Source organism: Anthonomus grandis, chromosome 2 (genome assembly GCF_022605725.1).
Source record: "Anthonomus grandis grandis chromosome 2, icAntGran1.3, whole genome shotgun sequence".
In the NCBI taxonomy this organism is placed as follows: domain Eukaryota; kingdom Metazoa; phylum Arthropoda; class Insecta; order Coleoptera; family Curculionidae; genus Anthonomus; species Anthonomus grandis.
This window is the reverse complement of record NC_065547.1, coordinates 38,821,201-38,835,381: the sequence shown is the minus strand read 5'-3', so window position 1 is coordinate 38,835,381 and position 14,181 is coordinate 38,821,201. Positions and strand designations below refer to the sequence as shown.

The 14,181-nt window shown below is 31.7% G+C and overlaps 1 protein-coding gene and 1 long non-coding RNA gene across 4 annotated transcripts in view; one reads left to right on the top strand and one right to left on the bottom strand.

Moving 5' to 3' along the window:
- Positions 1 to 14,181, bottom strand: part of LOC126746338 (GAS2-like protein pickled eggs) — a 223,629-nt gene that overhangs the window by 28,400 nt on the left and 181,048 nt on the right. The gene's annotated exons all lie outside the window — the stretch shown is intronic.
- On the top strand, positions 7,798 to 9,183 carry LOC126746492 (uncharacterized). Of its 2 annotated transcripts, XR_007663908.1 has the most exons (5): positions 7,798 to 8,096; positions 8,258 to 8,377; positions 8,448 to 8,562; positions 8,633 to 8,940; positions 9,015 to 9,183. It is a non-coding gene; the product is annotated as an uncharacterized LOC126746492 (long non-coding RNA). The 2 variants fall into 2 exon arrangements; XR_007663907.1 differs by having other exon boundaries at positions 8,633 to 9,183.

The following is a 14,181-nucleotide window of genomic DNA, read 5'->3' as shown; positions in this document are numbered from 1 at the left end:
TGCGGTTCTGTATTTTTTATTCAGTTTCTGGTTGAAAAAGAGAAAAGGTCTAATTTAAGTGTTTTTGTGAACTGTTACAATGATAAAGACTTGTGTCGTTTGTGCTGTATCATGAAAAAAAAGTAATTAAAGCCGGTCTTTTCATACTGTCATAAATATTACATCATGGGGGAACCGTTTTGATAAACGGAAAATTAGGGGATTTTAGAAATAAGCCTGACTGAAAACTTGAATGCGAATGGGTATGTGAAACAAGAGTATAAGTGAAATGAGAATATATTTAGAAATCTAGATACTTTTTTGAAAATATTTAACTATTAATATACTATAAAAAAATTGGAGTTTTGTCCATGGTTTTTCTAACAGAACTTACTTGATGTTCCGTTGCTGTGTTGGCAGAAAAATGGCATAATATCTAAGTACAACTATCTAACTATATATAGTATTATATATTTTCAATAAAGACATTAGGTAGATTAGTTTCTGATATAGCAATACTGTATATATTATCTTAAGTGATATAAAGTGATGTAAAACTTTATGATATTTGTTTATTACAATAAAATGATGCAAAATGTTAAAAATGTGTATCTTAAAATATGAAATATTAAGAAATATTTAAATGTAAATATTATTTCACGACGTGGTAGTGATTCCTTATGTCAGTGGCATCAACAATAGGATCGAGCGGCGTTGCCTTCTCACTATCTTTTTTTTTAAATACATGATCCACATTTATTTAACGTTGAATATCGACTTCATGAAAGAGTATCTTATCATAGTTTATTTTAAAAAAATCGTATTTTATTGAGGAGAAACAGTAGTAATGTTTTGTATCTGTCAAATTAAGTGACAAATTTTTACGATGTTTGTTGTTGAAACTTTTTTTACAATTTCTACATAAGCAAGCAAGCAAACTCCTAATAGTTTTATGGCATGCTACTTCTAGCTTTCCAATATTCTAAAATATTCTATATCCTTAAGTTCAGCACTATATTTTTCGGATACATTCCCTTCAAAAGGAAGGCTCCTCATTCTGGATCTTCCGCTCCATATTTACTTAGTGAAATTGGTCTGAATGCTTTATTGTCAAATTATTTGTTAATTTATTTGCAGATGGTACCCTTATTTGTGTAGCAGGCAATAATTTTAGAGAAATATCAAATACTCTTAACGACTAGTTGAAAATCATGTATGACTGGCTTCGCCAAAATAAATTAAAACTGAACACATCAAAAACAAAATGCATGGTAATAGGTTCAAAGACAAATTGTAAAAAATATGCCGAGATGGGATTAGTCCTCAACATAAATGGCTCTAAAATTGATTTTGTTTCTGAAATAAAATATTTAGGTATTTTCTTGGATCCCCAGCTTAGTTTTTCTAATCAGGTAGATTATCTATGTAAGAAACTAGGTAAAAAGATTGGTTTTTTCGTCGCATTTCAAATTATTTGTCACAATGGACAAAAACACTTGTATATAACACAATTATTTTACCACACTTTAATTATTGTTGTATGTTATTAATATCTTGTACTCAGGAAAATATATATCAATCAGGAAAATAAATATATATATTATCCTTAATTGTAATAAATATACCCCAATAGTAAACATGTTGCAGGCATTAAACTGGTTGTCTGTTGGGCAGGTTAAAAAGGCGAACTTTGTTTTAATATATAAAATAGAGCATGAACAATCACCAAGATATTTTAACGATTTTCTAAAAAAAAAGGACAGGTTTTCATGATTATAACATTCGTTCGATGCAAAATTATAACATACAGTCGGTTAAAACGATAGCCTTACAAAAATATTTATTTTGTGAGGGAGTTCGCGCATCTTTAATACCCTTCCAGAAATAATAAAGAGTGCACCTAATTTAAAATTTTTTAATAAAAGTATTTGTATATTTTTAAAGGACACATATTAATAAGATAATGTTTATTTTTTGTAACTAACAATATGCTTTGTAAATTCTTTACTTTTCAATAACTAGCCAAGTGCTAAATAAATATTATTGATTATTACAATACAAGAAGCGTATTGTAAGAACGCGTCTAACTAAATTGAGGGATTTTCGTACCCTGCGTCACATAAACGCTAATAACTTTGGTTCTATCGCGAATTTTTTTACGGGTTTTTACCGTTTTATGGACGAAGGATGAGCGTATAATATAATGGTATAAAAATTTTGGACGTGGCAAAAAACGGGTTTTTGACGAAAAAATTCGTTGTGGAAAACTGACTGAGCCGAATTTTCTAAAACTCATTGACGTTAAAGGCTTTTATATAAAGCAGCTTCTAAAGGGCGCTATTTAAGATAAACCCTTTAGAAGTTGGATTTTTCTGTGAATGAATTTTGAACTTTTTGCGCGGTACCTCGCTGACTTAAACGGTTGTGGGTCCTAAACGGTAACGTTCCCGACAATGCGGACAAAACAGCTCCTTTCTACTTAAATGTAGCTTTTTTTTTTGTTAAAACTATTTTTTTCAAAAAGCAAGTCCTTCCAAGATAAACGAGCTCAAACATTATTAAGTATTATACAGGGTGAGTTGTATTAACAAATATGAACCCCTTTTTGAGCCTTTTTTTGACCGATTTTTTTAATTTTTCTTAATAACTTTTTAATGCCTGCACCTAGAGATTTCAAACTTTTAGCATTTTAAGAACTTTTTAAAATCTATTTTCGACATAGTCTACAATCTTCTACGTAGACTATGTCGCAATTAACTTTGACGCTTAATACTGGCATATCTATAGAACTGGGAGAACCATTTTTTCTCCAAAACAACCGGAAACTATCTGGCTATAATGCACTAAAAACCGTTTTTCTTCAAATGTTACCGTTTTTCCGCAACGCGCTGTTATTTAAGAAAAACCCAAAAAAAAAGCCGTTCCAATCAACCAGTCATACCGTCGACACCCACGGGAGCCAACGCATGGTACAATAAAGTTAGCGGTCCAGCACCCAATGTAAAAGTATAGGGACAAGGTCTGTGTCAACAAGCCTATGGTCGCGTCTCCATGGCAACGAAAACAGCGATTTTCGCCGAAAAAAGACCCTTTTTATAATCGAAATTTAACTACTAAAACCAATTGGAATCGGTCCAGAATTGATGTAAATCTGTTCCTAAGACTTTATACTATTTTTCCATGTACAAATCATAAGATAAAAACCTTTTTTTATACCCTAAAACATCGTGTGAAAATAATCGATTTTGACGTCTACGCGCGATTTTAATGCCGACTTTTACGGCGATTTTGACAACATGGCGTTAACGTGGATGAATCGGCAGGGACTTGCTTCTTAATTTCATTGATAAAATGCTTAAAATAGCTTAGAACTTCTTGAAATTGGATGGAATTATTCAAGAGACTCTGGAGAATCTGAATATAGGCATATCTTTTACCAAATCGTCTTCTTTTAGCCGTAATAATTTGGCAAAGTTTTGAAGTTTTAGAATTTACGGTGTATTATTATAATATTCATGCAACCCAGTGTCTACACAAAGCATTTTGCTAGACAAAAATTACAACACAGTGGGTCCTAATGATAACAAAAATTCTAATCGGGATTTAATACGTATTATTATTTTATGTGGAATTTTTTTTTTATTTTTTGACAATAAAGCATGTTTGATTGATTGATTGAATTATTAATTTTTTGAAATTTTTTTAAATATTAAGTTTTAGGGTTACGTGACTACCAGAACTTTTTTCCTATAGGTCCGATTTGATTGAAATTTGGTGTTTGGGGTTTATTTAGGAAATAATTATTGATTTTTAACAAATTTTTAAAATATTGAGTCTTAAGGTCACGTGACAATTTAAACTTTTTTTCTATTGGTCCGATTTGATTGAAATTAGGTTTTTAAGGTTTATTTAGGAAATACTTCTTGACTTTTAACAAATTTTTGCCAAATTGAGTTTTAAAATAAAAAGCATATTATAATAATAAAATAAGAAGGTATCATTCAATATTAGTTATATTTATCCGAGTTACCTGAGAGCGGAGCGTATTGTAACACATCATGGTTCTCTGAAGCATACATATAATATTTAAATGAAATGTATTTCTGATTATAATATATAATAAGACCTTCCCTTTTCTCTCTGTATTTACTATAGATATTAATTTTTTCGAAGTACTAAAAAAGAAAAACTTGGGCAAAGGATCATGCCGAGGCTCAGGTTTGAACTCAGAGCCGAGGATACGGCAGACGCGAAGCGTCTACTTGTTATTTATTATTATTATTATTATTATTATTGTTATGGATTTTTGCCTTGCGGCAATCACACTCCCGTTTTACGGGGAACATTCACTTATCCCAGATATCTAAGATATCAAAAGGATTAAGCTCTGAGGGGACACTTTCCAGGTTGTCGGGCTGGATGCTGTTGCTGGATGGTGTTCGGTCTTCTGTACCCATGAACTTTCTGACGACCCGTGCTGTCCCCAGTAGCACCGCTTTTTGCATGTTTTTGTAGTGGTGCTCACTTAGTCCCAGTTGTTTGAGGTTCTCTACAAGGGTTTTTGGTATAAGTCCAGTTGACGAGATTATTATCGGAATTGTTTGAACATGCTCCATCTCCCATTGCCGTCTGATTTGCCCTTCAAGATCTCGATATTTGATGATCTTTTCGTTGTATTTTCCTTGGAGGTTATTGCTATTAGGTATAGCACCGTCAATCAGCGTGGTTCTCCTTAGTCGCTTATCCACCAGGATAAGATCTGGTCTATTGTTGACAGTTCTTTGGTCGGTGAGAACAGTTCGGTCCCAGTACAATTTATACTCGCCATTTTCAAGAACCGGCTCTGGAGTATAATTGTAATATGGAACTTTGTCCGTCTTCAAGAGGTTCAGTTTAACTGCAAGTTCTTGGTGCAGTATTTTTCCCACGCAGTCATGACGTGCCTTATACTCAGTTTGGGCAAACGTTTGACATCCTCCCGTTATGTATTGAATGGATTCTGTCACTTGGCATCCATATCGACATTTGTCACTCTGTCCTGAAGGATCCGAAATAATGCACTTCAAGTAGTTTCTAGTTGGAATAACTTGGTCTTGTATGGCCAAGAGGAAACCTTCCGTTTCGGGAAACAGTTGTCCTGAAGTTAACCAGTAGTTCGACGCGTTGGTGTCGACATGTCCCTGGCGAACCTCATTGACGTGTCTCCCGTGCAGTGGTTTTTGTGCCCATGATCGATGTTTTTCTTCATCAGTGACGTGGTGACTTTCGATTTCGCGATTCTTCAATTTCAGAGGTGTAGAATCATCGACCTCGCATATAGCACGGTGTAGAGCGGACGATCTAGCCTTTTCATGAAAGAAATTTCTCAGAACTGAAATTTGTCGGTCTAACTGTTTGCCAATGTCTGCCAATCCTCTACCTCCCTGATGTCTTGGTAGCTCTTTCTGTGGCACTTCGAGGGTGGTGTTTTTGAGCCTTAGTTATTATTATTATTATTATTATTATTATTATTATTATTATTATTATTATTATTATTATTATTATTATTATTATTATTATTATTATTATTATTATTATTATTATTATTATTATTATTATTATTATTATTATTATTATTATTATTATTATTATCGAAATAGTTCCTTTGTTACCAGGGCAGGCAAACTTACTAGCCATTATTTAGATAAGTTGCATTGTTTTATTAATACAGCCGAAGTTTTAAGCCTATTAAAAGCCAAAGTTCTGTGAATATATTACCGTCATGTGAAAATATTTAAGTTGAACCCTATCTATTTTTGATATGTTTATGAGGTAACGTTATGTTTTTTGCGCAACGTATACTACACATTAAGTAAGCTTTTTCTTCTCTTGTAAAATGGTTTATATTTTTGTACATTGGGCAATTGCCTCTTAAGAAAATTAATTTCAAAAAAAAATTAAAAAAAGAAACCTAAATGCTGTTTAAATTTCAGATAAATGAGAGATTTAAACTTCGCGCCCAAAACACTAAAATATTTGCTAAACTGTCAACACACCGGAATATTTAAAAAATAACAGTGATCAACGTCAAAATTAGGCATTTTCAAATGATTTTTTATAATAACGGAGAGAAATATACAGGATTTTTATCGACAAATTTAATATCTTAGTAATATTGCTATTTTACGAAACTAACGATTTTATTCCCGTTAAAGTTGATTTTCTATATTTTTTGATCTGTGAATGCATATGCAAAGTTAGCAAAGACAACATATTAAAAAGCCCGTGTAACAAGATGTTTACACAAAGTACTTAGTCGTATGATATTTTAGATTGCAAAACTAACAGTATTAGGCGCAATTACACAATATTTAAGTTTACATTGCGGTAAGAATCAAACCTGAGGCAGAGAAAATAAGTTTAATTATATTTAAAAAAAAATGTTGATAGAGCTCTAATTTACTATCGAGGCCATCTGGATTAACCTCTAATTTAAGAAACACGCGCCGTTACTCAACTAAAAAACAAATAAATCCTATAATAGCTCCCGGTCTATAATCGCGTTTAAGGCAATGTATCGGATAGGATAACCTTTAGTTAAATCTAAACTGGCACTGCCGCCAGTAGCCAATTATCTAACAGGATGATAAATTACGAATCTAATCGAATTAAAACTAATTGGTCGTAATTGATCGGATCGATCAGCTCAGATGTTTAGAAAGTATAACAATGCGATGCTTAATTGTTACTTCGGCGAGATATTCTCGCCGGGCATGAAACAAAAGAAACCATTGTTGGATGGTGTGTATGCTTTTCGAGAAGTAAACAAGTGAGAAATAACGCGCTTGTGTTAATTACTTGGTAACTGGCAGTGTAGGATGATAATTGTATATGCAGATGACAACGCTATTTAGGAAGAACTTCTGGAAGAAACACAAGAATCACTTAATCATTCAAAATCAACTTATTTCAGAAGTGTAGCTGATACAGACTTAAAAGATACGCAAGATACGCATTCAGGCTCTACTGAGGTCAGCTATATAAGTAAATTATCGGTCGTATATAGAAAAACTTATTTTATGCGTGTAGCCTATATAAATCAAAAGATAATAAATGCAAAAAAAATAATTTTTGCATTAAAAAAATTAAAACATTTTTTTTTTGTATTTAAAACTTATACATATATACAATATACAGTGTGTCCAAGATAAGGATGTCTATCATAGAGATCTCGGCAGCTATAGGAGATACGAGGTTGATGTTATATGTCTAATCCTTATCTTGGACACACTGTATATTAATAAATGAAAGGTCTGGTAATTGATACGAAATTAGGTTTCCTGATTTAAAAAATCAAAATTTAATTTTAAGAAAATAATTTTAAATTTAATTTTCACTTAAATATTTATAAGACTTCTTCCCTTGTAGATCAATATTCAGTGCCCATGATAATTAACGCCACTATATAGTGCCTATAATTTTGGCATATTTTTAGGAATTACAGGCAGTTGAGATAATTCTTGGTCATAGATTCAAGTGCCCGGAATTCTTGATTGATGATTCTATTTTATTTACAATTCCAGGCAATTAAGGTAATTCAACAACTCATTTTCAATTGCTTGAAATTGAAAAAAAGAGAATCCCTATAATTTTGGGAATTTTAAGGAATTCCAGGCAGTTGAGGTAATTCTTGCACGTGAATTCAACTGCCCGGAATTCTTAAATCATGATTTTATTCTATTTACAATTTCAGGCAATTAAGGCAATTAAACAACTCACTCAATTGCTTGTGATTGAAAAAAAAAAGGATTTACGACTGTCGAATTACTATAATTTGGAGAATTTCGAGGAATTCCAGGCAGTTGAGGTGATTCCGGCACGTGGACTTAACTACCTGGAATTTTTGATTCATGATTTTATTTTTTTTGTAATTCCAGGCACTTGAGGCAGACAAACAAACAGTTCGGTTCCAATTTCCTAAAATTAAACAAAAAATTGGAATCACGACTATATAGTGCCTATAATTTTGGCATATTTTTAGGAATTACAGGCAGTTGAGATAATTCTTAGTCATAGATTCAAGTGCTTGGAATTCTTGATTAATGATTCTATTTTATTTACAATTCCAGGCAATTAAGGTAATTCAGCAACTCATTTTTAATTGCTTGAAATTGAAAAAAAGAGAATCCCTATAATTTTGGGAATTTTAAGGAATTCCAGGCAGTTGAGGTAATTCCGGCATCTGGGTTCAACTGCTTGGACTTTTCGCTTCATAATTTTATTTTATTTTTTATTTCAGGCAGTTGAGGCAGTCAAAGAGCTCAGTATCTATTGCTTGAAAGTAGAAAATAAACAAGGATTTACGATTGTATAGTTCCTATAATTTGGGGGAAATTTAAAAGAATTCTAGGCAGCTGAGGTAATTCTTGCACGTGGATTCAACTGCCTGGAATTCTTAAATCATGATTTTATTCTATTTACAATTTCAGGCAATTAAGGCAATTAAACAACTCACTCAATTGCTTGTGATTGGAAAAAAAACAGGATTTACGACTGTCGAATCACTATAATTTGGGGAACTTCGAGGAATTCCAGACAGTTGAGGTGATTCCGGCACGTGGACTTAACTACCTGGAATTTTTGATTCATGATTTTATTTTTTTTGTAATTCCAGGCACTTGAGGCAGACAAACAAACAGTTCAGTTCCAATTTCCTAAAATTAAACAAAAAATTGGAATTACGACTATATAGTGCCTATAATTTTGGCATATTTTTAGGAATTACAGGCAGTTTAGATAATTCTTGAACATAGGTTCAAGTGCCTGGAATTCTTGATTGATGATTTTATTTTATTTACAATTCCAGGCAGTTAAGGCAATTCAACAACAACTTTTAATTGTTTGGGATTGGAAAAAACCCAGGATTTACAAATGTAGAATCCCTATAATTTCGAGAATTTTGAGGAGTTCCAAGCAGTTGAGGTAATTCCGGCTCCTGCTCGGGAACAACTGTCTGGAATTCTTGTTTCATGATTTTATTTTATTTGTAATTCCAGGCAGTTGAGGCCGACAAACAAACAGCTCTGTCCCAATAACCTTAAGAAAAAATATTAAAGAAAATCGTATGTTTACAGTTTGTATTCATTTAAAAGAACTTTTGGTAATTTATTTTTGGAAGAATCAATAGGTTGAGGTATCTTGTTGTTTATTATTTATTATTTTAAATAACCTGCTAGTTTATGAGAATTTGTTGTCGTACTTATAGTGAACTATAATGTTTAAGTACTGTAGTTACAATTATTATTTATTTAATTAATTAATTCATTTTTTCAGTTTTTTTTTCAATAAAGGTCAAGAGGAGTAGCTTCTAGCTAATCTTTGCCTTCGTAAGCAAATAGGTCTATTGTAACATTTGTTAAATAAAAATATTTTAATATTATATTATTATTACTTCTGGTGAATCTCTGGTCAATGAAAAGTTTAAAGTTGTATATTATATTTCCAGGCAGATGGATTGGTTGAATAGGACCTTTTTAATGGCCACCAAAATCTCCCGAACTAGCTCCTTTAGATTTTTTTCTATCGGGATATTTGAAATCCAAGTTTATGTGTTCAAGCTTGCTAACATTGAGGAGGTGACAGAATAAGGCATAGATGTAGATTAATTTGTCCAGAAGTTATAGGAACATGCATTTCAAGTAGGTTTAGAGCATTGCCAAATAGTAAATAGGCATTACGTTTTTGAGTAAATTTTTGTTTTTCTTCAAAAATCGTCTATGACGTCATATCTTATTTTTGGGAACTAAAAATACTAATCGACGGGTAAAAAGATTTTCTTGAAAAAACATGTAAATGAACTACTGAATTTATTCCAAGTTACCAAGTAATAAGACTCACACTTAATAGCCCAAATCGAAGCTAAGTTGTAATATACCTGAACTTTTCTCGAATTTAGTAAGTTCAGTTAAACCATCAGCATAAATAAAATAGTTGACGTATCAGGGAAAGCTTATTTTACGAATATAAGTTATATAGATTTTGAGAAATGGTGCAAAACTTCCCAAATTAACCCATCGAGTCTCTACTGGTGGTGTCACAACTTTAATCCCAGATATCTTAGGATCCAATCATCTTACACAAAACTTTCCCTCTTTAAGCTTGATCTCGGTGTAGCAACTTTAATAAAAATATTTTTCTTCCCATGTTCTCTTCTTCGCGACCTTGAAATTCATTTGTAAGATAACTTGCCGCTAAGTCTATAATTTCACTCTTTATAGCATTATTGAGCCTGAGTTATCTTTGAAACAAAGGCAATTTTATGATGGTAGCAAACATAGATCAACAGTATGTAGATATAGTCTGAGGTTCCTAAGTACATCAAGCACTCTACTGGCATCTATTCAATTTCAACTCCGGATATCTCATAAATCAACAATCTGACAAGAAAACTACATTTACATGTATTACATATAATGACTTCCTCTACGACTCTCATAATGTCTACACACCATAATTCTCCCATCTAATCTCGCCCTATTAAATCTGATGCCCTCGACAAGACGAACGAACGCCATGCAAAAGGCAAAACAACAATTAATTATTCATTTTGCAGAAATTACCTGACAATTTTATTATTGAACGCCCACGCGTAATTTTGTAAGATGCTAATCTCAAACGACGTCCGTTCCGCTGCTGCCAACCTACACCACGGTTTTATCAAGGTCGCCAAGGTTGAGAAATCAACTTGTGTGCCCAAAGAGATGAATGGACGGGCTCTTCCTTCCTTTGATACTGTTCACATTAATGGCTTTTGTTGTTACGTGAGAAGAGTTTGGTTGGTTTGTGAAAGGGATGTGGATCAACTTGAATTGGTAAAATTATGATGATTGAAATGTTGGTTTTGAAGAAATCGTGCTAGAGTCTTTAGAAGATAATTAAATAATTATTGAACATGAGGAAGAAGATTGCCACCAAGTTATCGTCTACCTCTCGTTGAAGCTTCACTATGAAAATCAAACAAGAACTTGATATTTATGATTCAGTTATTGCAGTAAATACCTCACGCGTGAGAGTGGATTATATTAAGGTTTTACCTTACTAAAGATTCTAGTTCCTTTGGTCATGTAAATATCTCATTCTCTCACAATTCAGTCTCTAGATACATCTTCCGCTAATTAAATGATATCAGTTGCATTTATTTGCTTATATGATATATTAGTCACATCTTTTAGGCATATCATACCTTCTTGGCATAAAAATTCTATTATCATATATGCATTGTAACAGTAATGGAACACTGTGTCTTCGCAATGTTTAGGCACTTCAGCATCTGGATTCATAGAAATGGCAATATAAAGAGTCAACCTAGAAGTTTTCACATTAAATTCATGAGATAATAGAAAGTTGTATGAAAGAAAAAAATAAAGAAAGAAGCAACGGGCGTGAAAGTCCTGATTTCAGCTAATACACAGAAGGATAAAGATGATCTTTTTCTTTCTTAAGGCAGATGGAAAAAAATAAGGGAGAGAAAATAGCCAATAATAACAAAGTAAGAGAAAGGATCAGAAAGGGAGAACATCGGATCAGAAGAAGAAATATAGAGGAAAAGAACACGGATAAAGGTGATTAAAATTGCTTTTTAAGAAAATTACTTAAGGTAAGAGGGTAAGAGAAACTGGGCCATTCAAGTCGCTAGTGAAGAGAGGAAAGAAGAGAAAAAGGATACAAAATGAGAAGCATTTAGGTATAGTAAGGATATATGGATTATATATTTTTAAAAAAGCAATAATGATCTTAAAACAGTCATAGCAAAAAAAAAATAAGCAGAGGACAAGACACAGGAAAACTGTAATTAATAGAAGAAATGGTAAATTAAGAAGAAGACACGAGATCAAAGATCATGTGATAAAATAGTCATTCAGTCTTCAAAACCCATTAAAAACATATCCACTCCAAAGGAACAAGATTTTTGACGAAGACGAAGTGGTGAAGATAATAGCAAGGTAGCAATATAAGGTAGCAAATAAAAAAACAGAATGCAAGGAGCGATAAAAAAAGGAAAGAAGAAATGATAGATAAAAAAGAAGTATAACTGTAAGATGAGTTACAAAAAAAAGACGAAGTATAACAAAGGTGAAAGAACAATAAACAACAAAAATTAAATATAGAATGCCTTGCATGCGAAGCAAGAGAGGTAACAAATGACAAAAGAAAAAGAAAAAGACTGAAAAAAGAACAGTGAAATAATGTAGTAAAATAATGAAAGAATAGTCAAGACTAGGAATAATTAGCAAAACAGAGAAATAATTAAGGAAAACATGCAAATATCAGAGGGAGATGCTAGAGGTGACTAAGCTAGATGAAAAATAATGAAAGAAAAGAAGAAAAAAATACGATTAGGATTATTGAGGAATATGTGTACTCAACATTTCAATAGAATAGAGATAACGTTTAAGAAATACGATGAGATTGAGAAAAAATCAGTAGGAACCAAATTCAAGTATACATGTCTAAAACAGGCATTAAGAGAAAACCATCGAGATAGTAAGGAGACAGAGAAAATACATCTTTAAAGAAATACAAAAATTATCTAAGAAACAATCTATATAAAAAAAAGTATACGAGATACATAAGAAAGTGAGAGTGAAAGAGGTACTAAATGAAAATAATTCGAAATGAAGATAAGAGAAATAAGCAAGAATTATTTCTATTGAGAACAAGAAAAAAAATTGGTATAATTAACCGGGAAGCTGATTGGTTAGGCGTCATCAAAAAATATCACATTTATAAATTCTAAAAATATAATATTGTAATAAGGATTCATTGCTTATGAAAAAAAAAGATAAAAGTGAAGAATGAAGCAAAGAATAAAGAGATCTTATACTAAGAAATAGAGATAAAGGGTAAAAATCATGTTGAAAGTGCATCAAGAAAAACAGAATTTTTCTATCTACATCTAATACAGGCAGTAGGAAGAACCCATAGAGCAAAACAGAGACATAAGGAGATAATTGATAATCTTGTTGAGAAAAAGAAAAAATAGATTTTGAAGCAAGAGTAATTAAATGAGTAATAATGGAGCAAATTCTGACATTTAAGAAATTATATATTCTGCGCGTTTAAACTTTGGTGTAGATCACTGAAGCAAAACTCAAAAGTGCACAAAGTAAAGAAAAAGACAAATAGAGCGGAAGTCAAAGCAAAGAGATAGAGGAATAAAGGCAAGGCTCTTTTACTCTCTTAAGGCAAATGGAAAAAAAAGAAAGAGAAAATAACCTTAGAACATTGAAAGGCTTTAAAAGACCTTAGAAAATTGCAAGGCCTTTGAATGTTCTAAGAAAATGACCGATACTACAGAATAAGAGGAAGGATCAAAAACGGAGTATGTCGGATCAAAGAAAGAGTTATAGAGAAAAAGAAGACAAATGCATAAAAACAAAAAAAACTACATAAGATAAGAGAGAAAGAGAATTTCGGTGATGCAATTCGCGAGAGAAACAAAGAGAAAAAGGAAAGAAAGTAGTAAAATTAATAGAGTTAAAGAGGTACTAAATAAAAATAATCGAGAAAAGAGATGTAGCAAGAATTGTTTCTATTGAGAAAAGTAAAAATTTGATTGATGTAATTAACGATTAACATTGATGAATTGATGTTTGGTTAGGCGTCATCAAAAAATACCCTATTTATACATTTTAAAAATTTCCTGTTGAAGAGATAAATAGAAAATAGTTTGAATACCGAGCATGAAACAAAAAAAAACTAAGGAAGATGCGAGATAACAAAAAATTAGTATTACGCGCATAATTATAATTTTAAGCAGAACACATTAACTATTTTGTTACAGATAAAAAAATAAGAAATACTGAGAAACATAAATAAATGTAAAAAAGTATGTCGAGAGGAGTAGGATATCTGATCATCTTAGAAAAGATTAGGAGAGGAGAGGAATAAATATGTTGGAAAACAAGAAAGAAAGGAAAAGTTGATTTTATAGCAAGAATAATTTTGTAAATTGGTAATGACATTCAAAAAAAAATCAAAAATGTATTCTTATAAACTTCTTATTGATAACAAATTTTCAATTACCATTAAAATTAAAATACCACGACTGTTTTTTTTTACCACTTAATGCTAACGAGGCTTATTTAAGTGTTATTTTATTATGCAGTAAGTAACGCGTTATATGTATGCAGTTGCTGCAATCTCATTCAGATTTTGTCGTTA